Below are 24984 nucleotides of genomic sequence, written 5' to 3'. Positions count from 1 at the left end.
AGTAATTTTCAGCAAATTATTTGAATGTAATATTCCATATGAAAGTTCCAAAAATTTCATGGGGGGGGGGTGCCCCTCTGTACTGCACTTGTGGGGGGGGGGGCGATGAAAATTATGATTGAAAATTGGATCGCAAATACTGAAAGATTGAGAAACGCTGCTCTATTCATAAATTTTTAAAATATGTTTTAATAATTCATAACTCATATTTAAAAAAAGCCAAATTCAAAATGAGTAACAAAATTATGTTCTGCTCGTTAGAATATATCATTCAAAATAAAAAGTAATGAGATACCTACATTATTTCAGCAATTATGCTCAAAAACAAGATGTTTCTGTTTAACATTGCGACACTTGTTTTTCAATAATTTATATTTCACTAACTGTTTGTTCAAAATTGATGAAATTTGGTATTTCGGCATTTCTTGAGATTCTGAATCCAAATATGGAGAAAAAAAATGGGGTTACCATTGAACTTTCAAAAGTTAGATCTAGTTTCAACATCTAGATGACCCCTTAAGAAAAAGTGAACTTAATACGCTTATGGAAGTTCTTAAACGAAGACGAATGATACCTTTCTTCTTTTTTTACAATAAATGTAACGCAAGATATCACCATCGTTCGGTTAAAAGTTGTGCGTACTGTACATGTTTAGTGATGTCAACGTCATCAAGAGATATTTCTTCGTTCCTATTCAATTTTCGGAGTTTTCAGTGATAGTTCTTGTCCAGGTGAGGAAATTACAGTAGAAGTTCGTTATAGGAATCAGGGCCGTCTTAAGAGCATCATGGGCCCCCGGGCCAAATGATTTTTCTGAGGCCCTACCAGGCAAATTTTCGAAAATCTCAACCAGATCCCATTTTTGTGAGGCCCCCTTTTCTCTTGAGGCCCCCGGGCCGCCCATGCCTTAAGACGGCACTGATAACGATAGCTCACAATCACGGAAGAAGTTGTCGTTATAACGGACTTCTCGTTAGAAGTCCGAATCACCTGCGAATCGCTGTTTATATGGAGATTGTCGTTATAACAGACTTTTGCTGTGGTTTTTTTTTTTTAACTTGGTTGATTCGCTGCGCATCTTTGTTTTCCAGCTCGAAATTTCAGTTTGCGTTTTTCTCGTTGCGTATTTTCCATGAAGCGTTCAAATATTACATGAATAATTTTCCAATGATTGATCAGAAAGTGTATGCGACCATGCTATTCGAATTTGGATGCTGAGACGTCACAAATAGAAGCATTAACCACGGCTGACTCAATCCAATGTGTTGAGTAGGCAGTGGCGGATTACCGCACAGGCGCATGAGGCCTCGGCAGAGCGGGGGGGCCTCCAAATAGTTGTGCTTCATCCTACATATGAATTTACATGCGCTTCAACAAATCTCTTGAATAGACAACATCTTTGTGTCATACTGAAAAGTGTTTATTGTTAATGTAATTGTAATGTGTGTTATTGTAATGAAAAAAATTTTCATGCCGATCCTCAAGATTTCCTTTAGGATTTAGATTGCAGAATCTCCAAAAATAACGGTAAGCAAAACTAAAAATATATAAATTATCTGATAAATTTTTATTTGAGCATTTCAATTCAACTACAGTAGTCTCTCGAGAATTCGGTCGTGCTCTAATCCAGCACGTCCAGTAGTCCAGGATATTTAGGTGGTGTGGTGTCACTTTTCTCCTGATGCCCTAACCCCTTAACACGTTCTAATATTTCTTAATTGCTGATCAAGTCCTGACTATGTATTTGCACGAAATTTCATATATTATTTCAATGGGTTTCTTCAAAGTTAATCCAGCAATTTCGGTAAAATCTGGCACACCGTGGTCTAATACGTACCGCATTAGCGAGAGTCTACTGCAGTGGTCTTCAACCTTTGAGGCATAGCAGGCCATATTGAAACATTTTATAAAGTACGCGGGCCACAATGTTATACTGTGGCATTTTTCGTTATTAAACGAAACGGGGGGGGGGCATAATATAGAAGATTTTTATTCACTCTGAATACAAATAATACAAAGGCAAAGGCCACAACAGGCAGAGTGCCCAACGATGTGGCTGAAAGAGAAAATAATAATAATTAATATAATAATAGTAAAAATAAAATAGAATAAACAAATAAAAAATAATAATTTCTAAAAAAAATTTTTTAAATAATTTCTTTCATTGACAATTTTAATTCATTCTGTAATAATTTCTTTCATTAAATTTAATTCATTCTGAAATAATTTCTTTCATTAAATTTAATTCATTCTGAAATAATTTCTTTCATTAAATTTAATTCATTCTGAAATAATTTCTTTCATTAAATTTAATTCATTCTGAACTAATTTCTTCCATTAAAAATATAATTCTTATATTTACTCTGATATAATTTCTTCCCTCTATTCCCTCTATTGAAGAAATGTTTTTTTATTAAATATTATCAGTATCTTTATATCAAATCAAATATATTATATTTGAGATATTATCAAATCTTTATTAATCAGTAATATTAAATTACTAAAACTATGACGGATCTCCATTTTTGCCGTGTGGCTGAAGGCACCAGGACGGACATCTTAGATTACTAAAAATATGATGCAGAATTTTACTGTGATTTTTTTTTTTTAATGGGAGTGTGATTATTTTTCACCTAGTACCAGAGAATATCATTATATTTCCTTATCTTATTTTTGTGTTTATGGTTTTGGTGATGCAAAAATTAAAAATAAGTTATGATTTTCATAATATTGTTCATTTTAGTGAACCATCTCGTTCTTATTAGGGCCAAAAGGGTGCAGTGGTGGATAAACGCAAATTTGTGGGTGGGGGCGGTGGTTGTGACCATGTGTTCAATTTTTCAAGACGGTTCTGATTTTTTTTGGAAAAAATTCTGAATTTTCCCCCTTTTTTAAGCAAATTTATTTTCTTGGTTTGTTATTCAGTCAAAAACGTAGAAATTTTTTTTTTTCCATTTAATTTTTCTGCTCTCGGGGGGGGGGGGTGTCAGCCCCTACCTTTAATCCGCCCCTGATAGGGGGGCCTCCAGATCAGGTTGCGCCTGGGGCCTCCCAAAATCATGATCCGCCACTGTGAGTAGGCCGTGCCTTAACATACAGGGACTCTGCGTAGAGCCACTGGTAAGACGCCTTGAAACCCTAGCGGGCTCGTCGAGGGTGGGAAAATCGGTTTTCTGTTCAGTGACGTCGAACCGACAAAAAAAAAAGCACAGAGGACAGCTATTGGCCAGTTACTGCAGTGATAATACTGGCGTCACAGAGCATAGTAATGGCGGATGAAGAGTCGGCCTGGATCTTTCCAATGGCTATACCTAGTGCGCTCATTGAGGGCGGGGAAACCATTTTTTTGTTCAATGTGCGTCAAAGGAACGTTTGTTTGTTAAAAAAACTATAGAGAACAGCTATTAGTTGTAGCAATACTGACGTGACGGTGCGCAGTAATGGCGGATGATTACTCGTCCTGGACAATACCATCTATAGCAGGTGGTCTCCGCGCGTAGCTCGTGACGTAACTGAAAAAGGTCATCTCACCTAGCAATTGGATACACTACAAAAAAAAAGGGGTAAAGATGGCACATGCAACAGCCTGCTATATCCAAGGGCTATAGGTGAGATTACCAGTTTCAGTGACGTCACGAGCTTCGCGCGAATGCCTGCTATAGATGATGTTGGCCTGGATCTTTCCAGTGACTATGGTTACTGGTAGAGCGTTTAGGATACTAGACTGCTGACACATGTGCCATCTTGTATTCAGTACTCCTTTAGCCATTGGAAATCCCAGTTGTACATGTCCATTTTTTAGGCGACCTTAAAATACTTAGCCGACTCGTCTTTTTTGCGTGGAAAAACCAGTTTTTCATGCAAAGCGACGTCTAATCATGAAAAGAAAAAAAAAACGGGGTAGGAAACACAGTTATTGGCTGTAGCGATTATACTGACACTTCACACTTTCCTCAAAACTGCCTGGGTTTTCCAGTGGCTATGGAGCCGTTCAAGTATTACGTCAGCAAATTTTTAGTCATTTTTGACCCTCGTCCGCAATATTTCGTCAGCTCTGTCCCCTATCTCCTCACGCATATTGGTGGGATCAGAGACGTATGCGGGGGGAGGTGCTCTTGGTCCCCCCTCCCCCAAGACGATCAAAAATTTATTTTTTTATGCAACAAATATTTTGCTCAAAACCTGAAATTTTGAAAGAAAATACCTTTATATGTTGTTATAATAAATTTCTGTTAATTTCAATGCTATTTGAAGGCTAAGAGCTCAATTTATTTTCAAGAAATCCATCGCGATCCACGTTCTAAGGCCATATATGGTAAACCTTTCGCTCGCGGACAAAATGTGGCCTGCCCCCTTAAACGTAATTTTGTAAAAATGAACTAAGCGGCTTATTTAAAGATCCCTTGAGTGACAGGTGGCACAGTTTTAGAGCACTTAAGTGGCCCCCAGTGCGGTTCTACATCACTCAAGTTACCCGCGGCACATTCTCAGATTATTTAAGTGATCCGCGGCATATAATTACGGATCACTTGAGGGATGCGTGGCGCAGTTCCAGAGCACTTGGATCCGCGAAAAACTTAGAGATCACTAAAGTGGCTCTGTAGAGGACTTAACAATTGGGAGAATGTTAATTCAGGTGCCCACTGGCAAAACGTTTTTCTCGTTTTTGCACACCGAGTAAGATGCCATTAAGAATATTGCATATTTTTATAAAGGGTGGTTGATGACGTAAGCATCACCCAAAACCCCCTCCTCCCCCCATCGATGTAATACTTGAATATCCCTAACATAATAATTGAATAACCCCTATATCCATTTTTGTGAAAATCGTCAATATTATCTCTACAGCCAATAACTATTCTCTTTGTTGTTGTTTTTTTTCATGATTAAACGTCACTTTGAACCGAAAACTGGTTTTATCACACAAAAATGGATGACGGTGAGTCCGCTAGGTATTTCAAGATCACCGTAGCGTAACGAAGACAAAGCCCTTCAGTCCAGGGGTTCTCACTTCTTTCACTCGCTGCGTCTCTCTTACCCTAATCAACGTTTACCCAAGGCTCCCCAGCATCTCTTCGAAAAAGCGTTGTCGTGCCGGCGCCGCTGACAAGAGTTGGCGGCTCGCGGTTTGAGAACCTCTGCCTTAGTTAATATTTCCTTAGCCCTAGCCGATACCTGAATTTCCGGTTTATAACCATGCGTGTCGATATCGCGGACCGTATTGGTCCAGTGTGAACCTGGCATTAGAGTTCTTTGAAATACTAGACTGACTCATTCGCCATCTTTGAGTGCAATTATGACGTCAATATTATCGACACACATGACCTTAGAGCAGGGGTCACAATTGGCCCTTTAAGCTTTCTGATGTGGCCTGCCGATCATTCACAGAAAATAGTTGAAAAATTGAAAACCATTAATTCTAGATTTAATGAAAGAAATAATTTGAAAATAAATGAAAAAAATAACTCTCCGGAACAACTTGATAAAAACTCAGAATTAATGAAAGAAATAATCCAAAATTGATGAAAATGCAGAATAACTGAAAGAAATAATTTTAGAATTTTTTTGAAATAAAACAATTTCAGAATCAGTGAAAAAAATAACGATAAATAAATCAATGAGAAATAATTTCGTATTTTCTTATAGAATTATTTCACGCTCAATAAAATAACAATTGCATGACTATTGAAAAAAATGATTTCAAGAAATACTGGGAAGGAAAATAATTTCAGAATAACCGAAATAAATAATCATCTAAAGTGATTTCAGATTAAAATCAATCTCAGAATTAATTTAATCAGTAATTAATCAAAAACTTTTCCGAATCGGTGAAAAAATTAAGTTAATTAATAATTAAGTTAAATTATAAAAATTATTAATACAAATACAAATACAAATACAAATACAACGCCACAACAGGCAAAATGCCCAACGAGGTGGCTGATAAAAAGATGCCCATAAAAATATGGTTGTCATATGTTTCAAAAATACAGCAACCCAATTAAAAATGCAATGAACACAAATAACAAACAATATATACACATGATAAAATATTATACAATGCCCATAAAGAATACTTATGGTTGTCTTATTCTAAGAATGGATAGCTTCTCGATTTACCCCAACATGTTTATCGTATTTCTTTTTAAACGTGTCAATTGTGTTACAATTTACTACCTCCGGGGGTAAGCTATTCCATTTATTAACAACCCTATTGGAGAAAAATTCCCTGCGACACCATAACCTTGCATTGTCCCTCACCAATCGATACTGGTGTCCCCTTGTAAAAGCAGTCGATTGGCGGTGTACTAAAAGTTCATGGTCCATCCTATCCATCCCATTGAAAATTTTGAACACTTCGATCATATCTCCTCGACACCTGCGTTCATCCAATGTAAACATATTCAAAAAATGAAGTCTTTCTTCATAACTCAAGCCCTGTGTGCCAATAAGGACACGCGTAGCTCTTCTCTGCACCCCTTCAACCAAGTCTATGTCCCTCTGTAGGTATGGTCTCCAAAACCTTACAGCATACTCCAGTCCAGGACGAACTAAGCCTCGAAAAAGCGGAAGAATGACTTTAGGAGAACGCGAAGAGACCTTTTTGAAAATGAGACCAAGCATTCTATTCGATTTTTTGACAACCGCTGAACAATGTTCAGAAAACTTAAGTCGCTCGTCAATGAGAATTCCCAAATCGGTGACTCTAGTTGCATCCGGGATAGTGACACCATTCAACTCGTAAGACAACCGTGGGTTGTTCGAACCAAAATGAGCGACCATGCACTTATCTACGCTAAACGTCATGCTCCATTCATTTGCCCATGCTGCAATCTTGTTTAAGTTGGTCTGGAGCAACTCCCTATCGCTTTCATTTCCGATTACCCCCATTAGCTTCACATCATCTGCGAATTTGCTAGTATTAAGTTAATTAATAATTAAGTTAAATTATAAAAATTATTAAGTTAATTAATAATTAAGTTAAATTATAAAAATTATTAAGTTAATTAATAATTAAGTTAAATTATAAAAATTATTAAGTTAAAAAAATGAATGACAATAAAAAAAAATTTCATAAAAATATAAAATAATTTCATAAAGTTAAATAATAATTTCATGAAAAATGAAAGTCAATTATTTTTATCCCTGTTTAACTCGGGGGTCCCATTGGCCCCTTCAGTTAAGATGTCACTAAATTACATGAGTTGGTGGCCTGCGGGCTTCGCAGATGTTAAATTTGGCTCGCGGCGTCTCAAAGGTTGAAGACCCCTGAGAGAAGGAAATTCTAGGGGTCATTCAAGTATTACGTTAGCATCAATGGGAGGAAAGGGGCTTTCAGGTTTGCTGACTTTTGATGCCAAGTGGGAGGTGAATGATGCTTACGTCTCAACCACCCTTTATGAAAATGACATATTCTCAATGCCATCTTAGTAGGTGTGCCAAAAAAACGAGAAAAACCATTCCCTAGTTTCTGGGCACCTGAACTAACATTCTCTCTATTGATAAGTTCTCTATACAGCCAATTTAGTGATCTCTAAATATTCCGCGTATCCTTCAAGTGATCTGGAAATGTGCCCGGGCCAATTAAGTGCTCTAGAAATGCTATGCGGATCACTTAAGTGCTCCGGAATTCTGTCACTCACGCGACCGTACTTACGTCGTTAATTACTTGAGTAATCTGTAATGTGCAAGGATGACGTCACTCTGCGCTCCCATAGGAAGGTTTTTAACAACTGCCGGTTGCGAAGATGAATTTTTGGAGAGAGAAAATTCAATGAGGATTTTTCGATCACGTGATATTTTCCTCTTTCTTGAGGGGCATACAACGTAACCAATATGGCGACACTTCCTGTGCGACTCACGAAAGAAGCAAATCTAAATTAAAGTGCATAGAAATGAATCGGTTTTTTTTTCTTTTTAATGGGAGCTAGATATTTCGAAAAGTTTAAGTTATCGATGTGCCTGTTTTTGCTTCAAAAAATGATTGATCAAAGCCGCGGAATTTCTTCAATGTAATTTATATGGCCCATAACTAATTTCAAAACATCCTAAACTATATGGATTGATGCAGTTGGATATTATAAGACAATACGGAGACATTAATTCTCATTTTCACGCTTGAAAAGATATAAATGAAAAGTTTAAATCAATGTTATTTCATGGATATCGGATATCCACCTCAAAAGTGGGTCTGACTCATTATTTTATATTTAATTTTCTGGGCTTCGTATCTCTAAGCGAACTCAATATTTCGAAAATCAAAAATTCAATTCAATTTTTAAAATTATTGATGTAGCAGAAAACTCCGCTAAATTTACGCATTTCTACGCTAAAATCGGCAATTTTAACATTGATCTCTATGGGGGATCATCTAGTGTTTGTCCCTCAGAGTGATGATGACTATGACGTCTATGCGAATAGCCTCATTACCTTTGCGGGGAATCGAAACGTGGGTTCGATTCTGCTCCCAGAAATCTGCTCACGTAACACTTGAACGGCCCCTAACTCCGAACCTATCTCGTGACGTAGTAGCGGAAGACCCGAACACTATAGCCATTACCGAACACTACCCGGTTCTAAGACGCCTTCATATACAAAAATGTGTATTAAGGAGTTCTACCCGGTTCTATCCACGATCATTCAGAGCTTCCGCTGTTACGTCACAATAAGTTTTTTTTTTACATATTCAATAATAAGAACAAGTAATGAAATATATCAAATAAAAACGAAATAAATAAAAAAAACAAATAACAGTAAATGAACCAAAAAGAAACAAAGGAAGAAAATTGATGAAAAAAATGAAAAGATGTCACGAAAATGCAATGCGCATGCTCATTATATGGCATCGAAGTTCCGAATTCCGAACAGGTTCCGATCCCGAAGTCACCATAGGATGTTTCTTGGCCTGGTTATTCACACCGCTAATCGCTCTGTTCCCCTGCATTTTTATTTTTTTATTTTACAACTATTTCCGAGACATCACTTGTCGCAGAAAGCGGCAAACATGTTCTTTGCTCAAAGAGGGAGGGTGAGTCTGCTGTTTTTTATAGTTTCCTAAGGGAAACCCTTAAAGCAGAACCTTTATTGGCTCGCGGAGCGCTTTTTAAAATGATTTCTATAAGGGAACCCCATAGGCCCATCTATAGTTTTAATCAAAACAAGATAAACTGAAAAAAATATCAAATTTACAAAACTTATTTTAATTACATGAAATTTACTGATTTATATTCTTGAGAGTGGTCGCGAAGCACCGGTTGAGAACAGCTGCCTTAAAGCATCCAAAATTCGATTTTTTTTAAAAGTCTTAAAAACTGGCTCTCTCTGGATTACTTGCTGAAAACCATATGTAAAAATCCACCTGGAATGAGAGTTATTTTTGAAAATGTAAACAAGAATTATTGTGGGGTAAAGGTTTTTATGTTTTCTGCAATTTCTCAAAACCACAGTTTTCAACCACGCGTGCATGATAACTAAAAAAATAATTACCGGATTAAAAAATTGGTAGTTTTATTTGCTTAAAATGAACTAAAATATTTTAGATCCATACATAAATATTTGATTTATAAAAAATATATTTTTTTGAAATTTTGCACGCATCATGTGTGCACGCTGTTTTTGACGGCTTTTTTTAATTTTCAAAAAATTAAGTAGTATAGAGATCTAAAATTTTATACTGGCATAAGATAGCATATTTAATAAAAAATATTTGAAAATATGTTTCGAATAAATCAATGGAGTAATATAATAAAAATACTATTTAAGTATTTATAATATATATTTTAACTAGAGCAACGTTTCTCCACTTGTTAAAGGGTATGTGACCCCTAAGAGCCCTCATAGAGTTGGGCCTGTATTCTGAGATCTTTTGGCTGGCCCCAGGCCAGGATTTTTCATGGCTTCTTCAAAGTAAGCCTGTTGGGGGGGGGGGGAGGCAGGAAGCGTATCTTGGGGGATGTGTTGCGAATGTGGTGATGATGCTACTATACTTTCTATACTTTATGAGACATTTTTTTTCTAGTTTTATCTGGGTTTATTTTTTTAGTAATTTCGAGTAGTTTTATGTTGGTTGTATTTAATGTATGAAACTGCAGAAAATGTTTAACATTAATATGTTAAAAATTTTTATTGTAGCTATTTTAATGCTTGCTTTAGGTTGTTTGAATTTGTAGACTAGATGATGCTGATAGCTTAAGAGCATGTGATATATTGTTATATATATAATTTGTCCCACTTCCTGTCATTTTCTGCCAGCTGGGGAAGAAGAAGCGAAGTCATGTCTCTCTAGACAGCAAACTCTGAGGCCATCTGGTCACCATTTTGTAACAAAACTTTTTGTTGTGCCTGTGTGTCAAGACTGATCAAGTATCAAATTTCTCTTAACCCTCGGTCCAACGCAACTGATCTAATAGGCACAGTCATCACATTTTCTTTCTTTTCCTTCATGGCACTACTTTACCACACACCAACTCCGGTCATATCGCCATAGGGCGATTTCGAACCAGTGGAGTTGGATGGGAAATAAAGGCTCCATCCATCGGTGGTTGCCTTAGGTTTGGTAGGTAAAGAACTTGCTTCTGACATTCTATGCCTGGATTCGAACCCATGGACCTTGATGGTTACCTTCATAGTAGACGAGCATCTTACCACTGCGCCACTCGCGGGCACTCCTTCATGGCACTAGCGCTATTGAGTAGCTGTCTCTTATCCAGTCAGGTTTGAGTGCGTAACAGATGCACACACAGTCAATTCACTTAAGATCTTACCGAATGTGGGGGGGGGGGGAAGAGAACCAAAGTGATCTACTAGGCTCATTGTGCCCCATTACACAACATTTTGAAATTTAGGTACTCTACATGCTGCAAGCTTTTTGAGCACATAGTTCCCAAGGAAATCTGCTCACACCTTAATTCAATTAGCTCTTCTCATACATGATTTATCTAACAGTATCAACAAAAACGTCCAAACTGATAAAATTTTTTAGGATTTTTCTAAAGCTCTTAACAGGTCGCCTTGTAATAAAATTCTACGTTAAACTCCAAAACCTTGGCCTATGTATTTAACTGCTTAAATAGTTGGAGTCCTTCACAAACTGCAGTCAGTTTGTCTCTTTCAAGGGCCAGAAAACTCCCCATTTCTCCAGCTTAAGTATGGCACACCCCAGGGTTTGGTTTTCTCACCACTATTATTTTTAATTTATATAAGATTTCCCTAATTCCATCAATTTATCATATCGGACTCAGATTTTAAACGTGGCTCATTTTTGACCATCGTGTAAAGATTTTTCACAAAAATTGATTGTAGTATCACAGGAGAAAATCTATTAAATATGTATTATTCTAACCCTTTAAATACTAAATTAACTTTTCAAAGAATTTTTTACATAATATTTGTATTATATTTTTCTATTATGTAGTTTTTGATATAAAAGTAACATAGCGAAAAGAACAAAAATAGTTTAATTGATAAAAATTTCCATGTTTATAAGCATTCGTTGATATTTGAATTCGAAAATTGGATGACAGGTGGGACAAAAGCAGAAAACACTAACGGACGCTTCTTTCCCAACTTTACTCTAAATTTTGAATTCAGATAGCTCTGCGATTATTGCACTTAAAAATGTGGAAATTTCTTTGTTGGCACCAGAAGAGACAAGGCAACAACTTTCTTATTGGGCTTTTGGACACAGGGTGGCCATATAAAAAGTTACTTTTTTTTTAATTTCAATAACTATACAACCCTTTGAAATGTGAATGACGTAGCTGAAATTTCTGACTTTGCATATTTACATTTGGCAAAAATGACTTTAATATCTGTCACTGTTTTCTTGCTATTCCCATTTTGAAAACCGTCAGGGGATTGTGGGATACACTCTGTATATTCAAGTAATGCAAGCATTTTAATTACACGAGTGCACAAACCACTGGAGGTCTCATGGAGAATTTTAATCGGTCCACGAAATGATTTCGAAAAAAGTACTTCATTATTTCAAAATACACTTTACAATGTGCGGTTGAAAATATGTTTAGAAATTATGTAATGCATTATTAATTTTGTTGATAGTGCACACTTTCTGCGTACTCGGTTATAGTCTATCATTAGGAATACGTAAATTTCGCAAAACAAAAATTTTAAAATCATAAATTTCGCATTTATTTGCAAAAAAAAAAATAATTCAGGTCAGAAATTTTGTTCACAAAAATAAAAATTTAAAAAAAAATAGCAGTATCATATAGGCCCTCGGCTAAAATGATTTTTCTGAGGCTCTTCCCCCTACCTTGCTAGAAATGCTTACTCTTGATAATTTGAACCAGATCTCATTTTCATGAGGCCCCTCTGCACTTGAGGTTTCTGGGCTGTGATGTTGGACCCATGCATAAAGACGGTACTGGTTGGGTGTGTCATATGTAAAGTCAATTTATTTCAACTCTTTTCTGCTGCTGTGTCTTCAGCAGAATACTATGCCGTTCATCAATTCCAAGATACAGTAGAGTCTCGTTTATCCGAAATCCCACTGCAAAAAAAGAAAAAAAAAGATCAAGCACCAACTGTTGAGGTTTCAGAATTTAACGTAACGACGGAAGCCTCTAGAAACTCCAATTAAATGCATTGAGCAACAAGAAGCAGCTACAGGAATCGACATAATGATGTTGCAAAGATGGTGGGATTTGGCAGCAAAGAAATGGCACTCGTCAGAAAAGAAAGCACACTACGATCAAACATTTTTTTGAATCATCACAGGACTGAACTTTTTTAAGTACTGTATTTAACTTCAAAATATTCTGTAACTGTAAGTTTATTTTCTCACTTAATTTTTTTTGTTTTGCTTTAAACATGATTATTAGGTTCGCAATGTACAAAATTATAGCATAGTTTGACGTTTAATAGGCTTTTCCTTAATACCTCCATATTATCCAACGTTCTGCTGGCCCGTTTATGTCAGATAAGCGAGACTCTACTGTACTCATTTGTCAATTTTTTTTCCATAAAAATTCCCTTGGAATTTGAGCCCAAAAGATTTCAAATCTACTAACTTACTCCACAAAACATGTGAGAATGGAAAGTTTGATCCTTTCAAATTGACGAGTAGCAAAATTTTCCTACAAATCTCGGAAATGAAAGTCAACTTTTAGGAACTAGAATTTCATTGTCAAAACTTATTTTTAAGAAACTTATGCTGGAGTAATCGTCTACATATTTATTGAGAAAAGCAGCAATATGATATTCGCTCAGACGAATGACCCCTTTGAACCACAAATTCTGCCTGGTTACTACAGGCGTCAGGAAGAATTTTGCTGCCAGTAATGGCCTACTTATACGGTGATACTTTTTTTTTTCTTTTCGGTAGCTTAAATACGCACTGCTCATTTTTCTGGAGTGCAAAAAAAGTTATCTTCGTCTTGGCCAAAACAGAATTAAATTTTTTTTAATTCTTTAATGAATACGTCACCCACAAGATTAACTTTATGCGCCCTGCATTGGCAGTGCAAAATGTTATCACCGAGAAGTGTTTTTAATAATTTGAAGCACGCAGTCATGTAACGTGCGAAGTCTGATGCTAAATCCTTTATTTTCATATTCTTTTAAAGTGTCAATTATAGCTTGGGAACACGAAAGAATTAATGATAAAGTTTAAATTATCGAAATTTATTTATTTCGCATTTATCACATTTTATTAATTTATTTCGCATTTATCACATTTTATTAATTTATTTCGCATTTATCGCGGTTATTTTGTAAATACTAAATTTACGTATCCCTAAATGTCATACATTTGAATTAAATTTGTTTTCCATCGATATGTAGATGTTATAGGTCCCGTAAAAGTCATTTTGCTTGAAATAGGGTTCCCAACCAGAAAGCTTTGTGCACTCATGGTTTAAAAATTAAGTGGTTCAATAGAACCTCTTGAATATGGCCGTAATCCGTAATATTCCCTAAACCAGCCTTAAAAACTTGCGTTGATGATTTAAGCGATCCTATCATGTTATAGTAGTATTTATCTCCTACTACTGTAATTAACACTTCATCCAAAATAATACTGTGACTGTACTGCATCTAATTAAGTGCTTTTGTTTTTTCTTTTTAATTTGTTTTAGAATGCATGTTTCATATTCATTCTTATTTCATTAACATAACCACCGCAGGGGGGGGGGGGGGAGTTACTACCCATGATTTGGGAACCGTTGATGTATAGTGTGTATAGTGATTCGCATAAGCGTAAAATTATTTGAAATATTGGGGGGCTCAAGCTTAATATCTCTATAGATGTTTAAAAAAAAAGGTATTATGGGGGTGGTGGCAAACATTAGGGAGAGGCAGCTTCTGACCCAAGGACCGGACCCTATAAAAGTTTTCGCCAATGGTAATTCGTAGTATAAATACCGTGAGTCCTATTGGCTCTATAAAACACTTGATATTTTTTGTCTCATCTTAATCTTAAAAAGTATATATATTTTGTGCAATGCAATATTTTTCAATGTATCAGGACTATAAGTCAGAAATTTCTATCGGAAGCAAAGGGCTCTAAACTAGTCTTTCGGAAGGTACCAAACTGATACAGTAGTACAGTAAACTTAATCATGTTATTCCATGTATGAGCAGGGCTGGACTTATGGGGGTGCGAAAGGTGCCGTCGCACCCGGCTGCAAAATTTCAGGGGCCGTAATTCTTCCAAAAGAAAGCATTATCTTTCTCAGCAGATATTTTGGAAATTTTTGATTAAAATTTAATTTTTCCCCCCACCAAACTCTTAGTGATTGTGAAAGGAGGCTTTCAGTTAGAAGCTCCTACAATAACATTTTTAGTGTTATTAGGTATGGCATTAGCTTATTTCAGACAGGAAAATAGTGTATGCAGGTGGTCACATTCTTTACCCCTGAAAAAAGTCTGGCCCTTCTTTCTGCCATTAAAGAAATAACGGCTACATTAACCAAAAAAACAAAAAAACATGCTTAGGGCATCAAAAGAAAAGGGAGACTAGAAAAGATATCTAGCAATTTTTTCCCCTTGAAAAACCTCCCCTCTTGTTGGAATTCCCATCTCGTCTGGAGGTACCAATAGTGTGCATGCACAAGGTAAACATAGTTTCATCTGGCAGTGCTTCCACTGGCCATAGTAGCCTGTGACATGAACATCTCTAGATGACGACTGCCCCGGAGCGAGGCGACTCCAACTGTCCTTCGGAGTCTTTTTCAGGTTTTCTGGGGGAATTTTTTTTTCTCCACTTCGGAACATGTATTTTTTTCTTTGATAGGAGTGGTTTGTGTTTTTTTAGCGGTTCTATTTTAGAGTTAAGAAAAATTATTGTTGAGACCAGTTTCATAGGTCAGAATAGTGGCTCCATCTATTGGGGAAATTGGGATAAGTGATGTCACTAAAGGTACATATACAGGTGTCCTCCTTTTTCAGTTTGTGAATCTGGTAACCCTAGGTAGACCCAAATGTAGTTTTATTTAGACTAATGGTTTTTCTTGCTACATATTAACATTTTAACGTTTTATTCCCTCATGAGAAACATAGAAGAGCTTTTCTATCCTTTTTCCATGTTTCGTCTGATCTAACAGACCCAAACATCAGTGATATGTGATACCAATAGATGATTCGCACACCACAGATTACCTTTTTTTTTCTTTCAATCTGAGCACACCATCTATGGACAATTTACTACCTAGTTGAGTTGTGCCGGAAGTGTGTGTGTTTTGTGGTGTTTGATTTTTCAGTGTTGCCATCTATATTTCCGAAGTGAAGTGCAATGATTGAATATTTGTCTGTCTCTCTCTGTGGCAAGACTTATCAAAAGGGAAATCGGCTCGCATTTGCGCCTCAAAGTTGGGAACCACAGAAAATCAGCTTCAGCTGACCACCACTGTGGTGACAGTGGGGTTCGAACCCAGGACCTCATGACGGGAGTCCGTCATTATGACCACTCGACCACCACCACAGCAGCACAAATTGCTTACTGAAAGACAGCAGCATAATAGAAGAATACATGGGCTGGTAGCGCCATCTATTAATGTATATAATTACCTGTTAGATGAGCCTGGGTCTATCAACCACACGATACCAGTTAAGGGTATGATGTACAGTGGAACCTTGTTCATACGTTGCTCAGTTATGACTTTCACATTTATATGCTGTTTGTCTTCAGGGGTGTCAGGTTTGTCGTCTTCTTCTTGATTCTTATACATTTTAATATTAAAATAATTCATTCACTCGATGCAAAACCTCAATTATTAGACGTTTTCACTTGAACTCTGAATCTTTTGAAAAAATTCCATTTATATGCATCAAATTCCCATAATTTTTAAACTCATTGCTGCAATTGCAGTTCTTACATATTGTTACAGCAAAAGTCATAAATTTTTAGTGATTGCTGACATATACGAAAATAGACAGTGAGCTGGCTGATGACCATTTAAAATGGACACTTGAGTGATTTGTTTATTGCTCATTTCTGAGAATACCCATGGCAAACCCCAAAGAAACGGGTTTCAATTGTTTTGACAGCCATACATCCTTTCAGAATTCTTTCTCTCAAATGTTTCCAGCATTATCCCCAGAGGGTAAAAAGTCCATTGTAAGCATTTGAAGGGTACAGGTCTGCCAAAAGGGCCACATATGGTACACACACACACAGTAAGTTCTTCAGCATTTCCTGTAGAATTTTCTTTCGTTGTGGTCCTTTGCTTGCTGGCTGTTTCAAATCTGGAATTTGTAATGTCGTAAAAAATACAAAATGCTTTCTCTGAAAAAAAACTGCAAATTTTGGAAGAATTTGGCAAGAATTTCAAATTAATGATTAAAAGTTGATCTTGCAAAATAGTTGAATATTTCTGTGTCAACTTTGAAGATGATTGTAAAACAGAAAAACAAAATCAAAGACCAAGCTGCTGGTTTGGAAATCATCTACTGCCAAAGAAATGAGAGTCCAAGATGGGAAATTTTCCCTTGTTAAAAAGATTTGGTTGCCTTTTTTTACTCAATGTTGTGTCATTATAAAAAAAAGGTAATTTCCTGTTAAATTTTTATCTTTTTAAGAGATTTTAAATGCAATTTCATTTTTTTCCCTCAAGTATGATTGAAATGATACATTTTTATGATAGAATTAGAGATGAAATTAAACACATTGAATTTCATAATGTTTTGTATGTTGGGGGGAAGTTTTTTTTCGAAGTCTCAATTATTAGACTCACACATATATATGACGTTTTGACTCAGCCTCTTGAATGTTGTATCAACAAGGTACCACTGTAATTGCTTGCCAAAATTTTAAAAGCATTTTTTTGTAAGGAAATAATGGGAGCAATAGTGGTTACATAATCACTTCTCTAGTGATTTAATTCTATAGTATATTCAAAACAATTTTTTCGTCTACAAGTCAGTAATATTGGCATTCCTGTAGCTACAAAACTGGCCGCTAAGAAGTAAAAGTTTCCTTCTAGTGGACAGTCTTTTGCATTGAAAAAGTGAAGTTTATTTTCATTATTCTGCAATTTCAGGTTTTTTGAGATGTGATGTTATTCTTGCCTGTGTCAATATGGTTTCAGGTTGTATAATTTATATAAATAATGAAATAAAATTCACAGAAAAGTTTAAAAGAGCAGATTCTGTGTTTCTGTTAGGGAGGAAACCATGCTGATTATTAGAAAAAAAATTTATTGTTATCTAAAAAAAGAGTAAATCCAATTTTCAGTAAGAGTCTCAGTTATTTTCCAGGTAAGCGATAGTGCCACTGTGGTAGTTGAGTGGTCATAGTGACGGACTTGCATAGCAAGGATCCGGGTTTGAACCCCGTATCATCCACGGCTTCAGTGGTGGTTGGCAAAAGTTGGTTTCCTGTGATTCCCAACTTCAAGGTGCAAATGCGAGCCGATCTCACCATTGAAAAGTCTCACCACAAAGAGCAACAGGCCTGCAACGATAATTATTCAATCACTACACTTCACTCATAGTTAGGAAAAACTGGTGGCAGATGGCAGCACTACACATAACAAGCATTACACAGAAACAAACTTCATGTCAAGTTCCACTACACACACATGCGCATTCTAACATGTACCAATTCATTAGTTGTTCCACAAGAATATGGACAAGGTACATGTATGGTTTAGTAGTAGTAGGAATCCGATAGTATTGAGATAAGCACTAGTAGTTGCTTAGGTTATTTGGATCATTTTTGAAAATAGGAATAACAATTGCTGATTTCAATGATTCAGGAAATTCTCCTCTTTCAATGCAATTATTATTAATTAGGTCTGCCAGTAGTTGGAACATGCATTCAGGGAAACTTATGAGAATTTCAATAGAGAGTTAAAGTATCATAACAAGAGGCAGTGTCTAAGAGATTTTTGTTATTTTAGGGAATTATTGGGAACTGGAAAATGGATTTATCCCTATGAATAAATGAATTGCTCAAACTGTCATCATGTTCATGATTTTCTGATGAGATATTTATAAAGTGGCTATTTTTCAACACTAGAACGGCCAGAGCAGTCATTTTGACAGCTTTTGATTTTGAAAACTATAATCTCAACATCATTCAACATACACACTCAATTTTTGGTGACTTCATTATTTCTATACTTCTTGTGTACAGAAATTCGAAGATATCGAAGGTTTTGTTTGGGATATATCGACATTTATACCTAGAATGGCCAAGAGCAGACATTTTGACTGCTGCGTAAATTGTATGTTTCCTTGCTTGGGGTGGGTGTTGTACATCTTATATTTTTGTTTCTACGTATATTCCCTATGATTCTATGATTTGCTGATGACACAGCACATATTCACTAATACCAAACAGATAAGAGAAAATAAATAAATAATATTTATAATTTAAAAAAAAAGTAAATGATAATATTTGTTAAATGACGGTGGTGTGACAAAAATGGTAAAATGATATCTGTTGCATCATGTCACTTGACTAGCTAAAAAGGCTTTTCGTGGGGAAAGAAGTTAATTTATTCACAATCAAAACATCATTTTTTACTTAAGCCGAGATTACACTATAAAAATTCTTTTATAAATCTTGAAAAATTCAACTAATAAGTGTGTATCTGTCACATTCAGACAAATGTAAAAAGATCTTTTATCATACTTTTATAAAACTATAAAGTGCAACCAATAAGCATATCGGTTACCTTCAAGCCAACAGGCTTATTGGTTGCTTTTTCTCAAGTTTTGTTAAAGATCTTTCATCAAACTTTTATGGTGTAATCCTGACTTTTTCAAAGTTGAGGAAAAAAATTACTCCTGATAATTCATTTGGCAATCTCAGTTTTTGTTTTAGTCAGACTTTAGGCCAACAATATTGCATGAATAAATAAAGGCCTATGCAGGAGAACACGGCAGATTTAAAGACACATCTTTAGTAACGTTTGACAAGAAATCAGATCATTGGGGAGTTGAACGATAATGGAGGGGAATTTGTTTCATTCAACTGTGGTATTAGGAAAGAAACTGTATTTAAAACAGTCACTGGAGGCAAAAATAGGTTTTAATTTTTTGGGTTTTTGAAGAAAGTCAAGTCTGTATAAGAAAGCTTAGTCAGAATACCAGCTGTATGAAAATTCAGATGACTAGCCATTAAAAGCATGGCTAAGCGAAAGATAAGTCAGTAGTGAGTCAGTGGAGATTAAGTTTGAGTTCAAGATCGGAAACAGAATTAAGAGGACCACTAGCAGTCATAAATAAAGCAAGCAGATTTATTTGGATAGATTCAAGTTTGTGAATATTACTAGATGTGTAGGGGTCACAGACTGAATATGAAAGAATGTGAGAAATATAAATTTGGTAGAGTCAGATGTCATGAGTAGAATGTTTGAGGTTGCAGCAAAGGAACAGAAGTTTATCAAGACATTTCTGGTAGATATAATCAATATGATTATTCTAACGTGTGTGTGTGTGTAGGTCAGCCGAGATTATGACACCGGAGTATTTAAATATAAAAACTTGATCAATAATGTAACCATATTCCAAGTATAAGAATTCGAGAGGGAGGGATTTATGGTAAGCTTTCATGAAAACTGTTTCAGAGATGTTGATATCTGACCAGTCTAAGATGTAAACAAGATTACATTGCAGAATTTCTCTTGATCAGACTTGTAACCAGTTATGCCGTAAATTAGTCATCAGCAAAAAATCTAATGGTGTAGGTGAAGGCTTCAGGAAGATGGTTTATATATATATATTAAAACAATAAAGCAAGATAACTGTTCCCTGAGGAGTACCTGAATTTACAGTAATGGTGAGTCATGATCTTTAAAATGTACAAACTGTTTACGATTTTTTAGGAAAGCTTCTAACTATTTGAGCAATTGTACATTCAGACCAAGATTTGAAAGTTTAACTTTTTTCACCCTCACCTACACACTTGTTTTGTATTTTTTTTACTCTCGTTCTCTTCCTCACTACTATGTGCAGTATATAATAGAAGGATTACATTATATGAGTGGGGGGATGCTGTGAGGAAGAGGAGGAAAAGGCTGAAGAGAACCGCCACCACCGTTATCAGTTGATCGTTATCTCATTGAGATATCACGATGGTGGTGAGAGAACAGAAGGGGAAAACACAACTCTATTTCATATGGTTATAGCAACCCTTCGTGATCAGGAAAAAAGAGGTTGAAGAAATAGATGAATTTATTCCACTGGTGTTTATGTGGATGTAATATTACATCTGATTGTAAAGAGGTTAAGGAGAAGTCTATTGTTAAAAACTTTATTATAGACTTTAGAAAAATCCAAGATGATGTTATCAGTTTGTAACTTGTTATCAATGGCTTTGGAAAGGTCATAGATGAAAAGGGACAGTTGGGATGTAGTAGAAATGAACCGTCTGAAGCTGTCATAGGCGGAGATAGACCTGGAAGTCTAAGGGGACACGATCATTATTGCTGGGGGGGGGCACGATGATGATGTCAATTCATATATACATTAGATCAGTCGACTCCACCTTTGACGCTGGGGGGGGGGGGTGTATCTCCGTCCATGGAAGCCGTGTTGGTTGGGAAAGAAAAACTTAATGGAGCCTAATTTGGTGCAGATTTCTTTCGCTATAATATGTTTGAATATCTTACAGCCAGGATGAAGTAATAGATATTGGTCTGAAGTTAAGAAGGTCGGAGAGGGGAATAATTTTATTGATTTTCCAATCTGTGGAGAGGATGGCAGAATATAGTGAGATGTTAAGTAAGATTAGAAGATAGTCTGAGATTTCTTCAGTGCAATATTTGAGAATGGATTTTGGAATATCATTGGGGCTTACAGAATGGGGTTTTAGTTTTTTTAGTAATTTTAAAATACCTTTTTCAATGTAAAAAACTGGGTTTGAGTTGCGGACAGAATCAATGAAGGAATATTGTGGCGGCGTGGGATCAACTGAAAAAACTAAGCAGAAAGCTAAAGTGAATTCAGTAGCAATGTCTGAAGGAGAAGAGGTGTCTTCATTTGAGATTTTGAGAGAAGTGGGGCCAACTGATTTTCAGATCTGAGGAAATTCCAAAATTTGGTAGGATTTGTTTTAGGTAATTTGGTAAAGAATGGGATACACACTTGAACTTTTGGGTAGAGATGAGGTTCTTGAGACTCTGAGTGGAGGTAGGAATTGAGGATTTGAATGCAGTAGATTTGTGGGATTGGAGGTGAAACAATGAATTTTCCTCTTTAGGTGAATGGATGTCTCTGTTGATCCAAGGACTGTGAAAATAATTAGCTGAAACTATTTTTGTCTGGACTATATATATATATATATGCATTTGTCAATAATAAGTTTGAAAAATTAGGACACAGTTAACATAAGTTAAGAAACAGGTTTATTCACAGGGTGTAGAAATGGCTCTTAAGCTGGGATTACACTGTAAAAGCTTGATAGAAGGTCTTTTACAAAACTTAAAAAAAGCAACCAATGATCCTATTGGTTATATTTGCTTGAATGTAACCGATATGCTTATTGGTTGCATTTTTTAAGTTTTTACAAAATTTTTTAGCAAACTTTTATAGTTTAATCCCGGCTTTAGAAGTTGAACCTTTGTTTGAACGATAATATTTTATTGGCCCTAAATGATATTTCGGACAATAAATCTGAGACTGAAGAGACTTAAGATATAAACACAGTGAAGATCTTGATTTTTTTTGCTACATCCACCCAAAAGAGAAATTAGCGATTACGAAAGTGACTGATCTGAATCAGATAACACTGATTAAAATGAAAGACAATGCTTTTTTTTAAATTGTATACTCTTTAAAAATTAATTCGCAGAATGAAATTTTAATAGTATGCTAGTTCTTCCTCAATGCGCAAATTTAGAGTAACATAATATTGTGTTATCCATAGCGTTCGCGAATACCTAAATAGTCTGAATAGAAAAAACTGATATACGTATAAAAAGGTTCACATCATTAAAATGGATCAATGTACAATGTGGTTTAAGTGTAATGTTTATCTTTATCCTTTTTTTTATGGTAAATCTTATCAAATAATGTCCACTATATTTTTATATTTAAAGTTGGAGAGTCATTTTATGGACACCCGTATGCTTGAGAAAAGGTAAATTTATTCAAAATTCATAAATTAACCATGTGAGATAATGCTCGTTACTTTTATTGTAAAAATTTTGTGATTAAATTTGAGCTTATATGACCCACATCCTGGGGTATAGGGTCCTTAAACTAAGATCTTCTCGGGCCCTTCTAATAGTGAATTCATAGCATAGAAAAAATCAAAAGTGGGGGTATTTGTCCTGGGCCCTGTCAGCCCCACCCTTGAGAGCCATTTTGAGCTCTCACTATAAATTTTGTGCCGAGTCCCCCAACCCATATAATTCACGAATATATTCGTGTGTATATATATATACACAATACCACACACCATTCCTCCTCCTTCATCCGGGACAAATATGGATTTTCAGCCCCTCAATATTTTTTTCATGTCATGTCGGCACCTCTGCTACGCGGTTTCAGCTGGGTCCCTACCAAAAATTCCGGTTGAAGGACTCTGCTTCAGGAGGGGGGGGGGGGGACATGCCTACTTGGTGATGATGAAAAAATATTTATTAGCCTATAAACTAAATGATCATGGGCAAGGTCGTAGTGTGCATTCTGTCGTTAAAAGGTTGTAAAATAAGTGCACATATTTTTGTGAGGCCCCATTTGGCTCAAAGCCCCATTTGCCCCAGCCTATTTACAGACCTGATTATGCACCTTTTTGCATCCTCAGCCTTACCCATGGGCTATCAGGGCAGGGGTTTTTATGTGATTCTCTGAAATAAATTTTTGTATAAGACTATATGAATTATATTTTTATGTAAAAATTGAACAATTATTGCATTTCGTCATGATATAGAATTCAGTCATTGTGCCCCCTTTCCCCGAATGCAAGGGGGCATGCTTAAAATTGTTTAAAGTATGTACGTAATAGATCAAATATGAACATGAACATTTAGTATTTGAAATCTGTATACTATATACCTATTTGAAATTTTTCATGCTATGAGTTAAACTTGACTGAAACTTCAACACACAGATAATTGGCTGTATAAAAATATTGCTCTTCGGTCTTGGCACACTATCCGAGTCACTCCCATGCTGGCATACTCTCAAGATAAATCATTTTCAGGGTTGTTGATTTTTTTTGATTTTTTAAAAAATCAATGTATTTGATTTAAATCAGATTTTTTTGATTCAAATCACAATTTCATTGATTTTTTTAAACAAAATACAGTAGAACATCGATTATCCAAACACATCGGGACCAAAGGGTGTTCGGAAAAGTGAAAAGTTCGGAAAATCTATTTCTAAACTAATTCGATAACACAAAGGAATAAATTGAAATTCAGCAACAAAAACCTTAAAATAATTAAAATTAGCCAATTTATTCTGAAAATTAAATGAAAAAAGGCAGCGCATCACAAAAGAAAAAAATGAATCCATCTTGCTTCAATTTGCTTATACGACATTTTGCCGTCTCATCCCATAATATTTTCAACATTAAAAATTGAAGCGGATCAGTGTTAGGCCGCGATTCTAACCACGTGAGACATTTTGTGAAACACGGTTCTGCATCACTGTGCATTATTACATCTGCCGTTGGTTCATCTTCATCACTTTCACAGTCATCCTGATCAACTTGATTGTTGACTTTCGTAACTATTTTTCAGTCATCCAAAAAAATGTTATCCTGGATTGTCACTATCAATTTTCAACCACTGCGACATATCCTTTCATGACAGGACTGGAATACAAGAAGTTCCTGAAGCATATCTAAGTATTCTTTCGAATCTGGAAGATTTCAATCGTCTTCAGTGGTTACGTTAAAACCATGAAAATACGGGCATAACTCTGTAAACCTTTGCAAGACTTTAGTTCATCTGCTGTTTTCAAACTGGTTGCAAAATTTTCTGTTTTATCACAATTTTTTTTAAATAGCTGAGGGTTGTCGCACCTAGTCTGTATTCCGCTGCAAATTTCCACCATCACCCGCTTTCAATCTTTAAACTATTTCCACTTTTTTTTAATGTTTAAAACAACACGTTTTTGTTTTGTCGCCATTCTGCACTTGAGAGAGATGGAAAGTGTTGACATTGTTAAAGCTAAAGAAAGATTGAAAAATCTCTGTTTTAAGCAAGATAGGAAAGATACTCCCCCCCAAAAAAACCGTGATAAGAACTGTTTTGTTGTCAAGAAGACCCTTGCCCCCCTTTCATTAAGGCACACCCACAGGATTAACGTGAATTCGTAGATGAGAAAAAAGATGCCAGCTAAATCTGCTCCTATTCACACGTTTGTTTGCCTGTCAATTGTTTGTAACTGCATATACTGTACCCAAATCCGCCATTGTTTACATCTATAGCTCACAGGTACTGTATGTACAATTGTTTGGAAGTGGATTATTGTACAACAGAATGAGGCTATCGAGTTAGGAGATAAAAGGATTCAAGTTCCAAGTTACCAACTGTGTTCAGCATCGTTGACTGGAAATGAGTTAGG

At 35.7% G+C, this 24984-nt stretch overlaps 1 long non-coding RNA gene across 8 annotated transcripts in view; it reads left to right on the top strand.

Annotated features, from left to right (window-relative positions):
* Nucleotides 1-24984, top strand: part of LOC149074468 (uncharacterized) — a 121102-nt gene that overhangs the window by 80656 nt on the left and 15462 nt on the right. For 4 of the 8 annotated variants that reach the window (XR_016194468.1, XR_016194471.1, XR_016194475.1 and 1 more), the window contains exon 1: nt 8888-9028. The exons of the other annotated variants lie outside the window; for them this stretch is intronic. This is a non-coding gene — a long non-coding RNA (uncharacterized LOC149074468). Of the gene's footprint in view, nt 1-8887; nt 9029-24984 lie in introns of those variants that run through there. 8 annotated transcript variants of the gene reach the window in all.

Source organism: Pholcus phalangioides, unplaced genomic scaffold (genome assembly GCF_987345545.1).
Source record: "Pholcus phalangioides strain wild (caught in Gottingen) unplaced genomic scaffold, Ppha-v1.0 ptg000017l_1, whole genome shotgun sequence".
NCBI classification, from domain to species: Eukaryota; Metazoa; Arthropoda; class Arachnida; order Araneae; family Pholcidae; genus Pholcus; species Pholcus phalangioides.
This window is presented reverse-complemented; position numbering and strand designations above follow the sequence as displayed.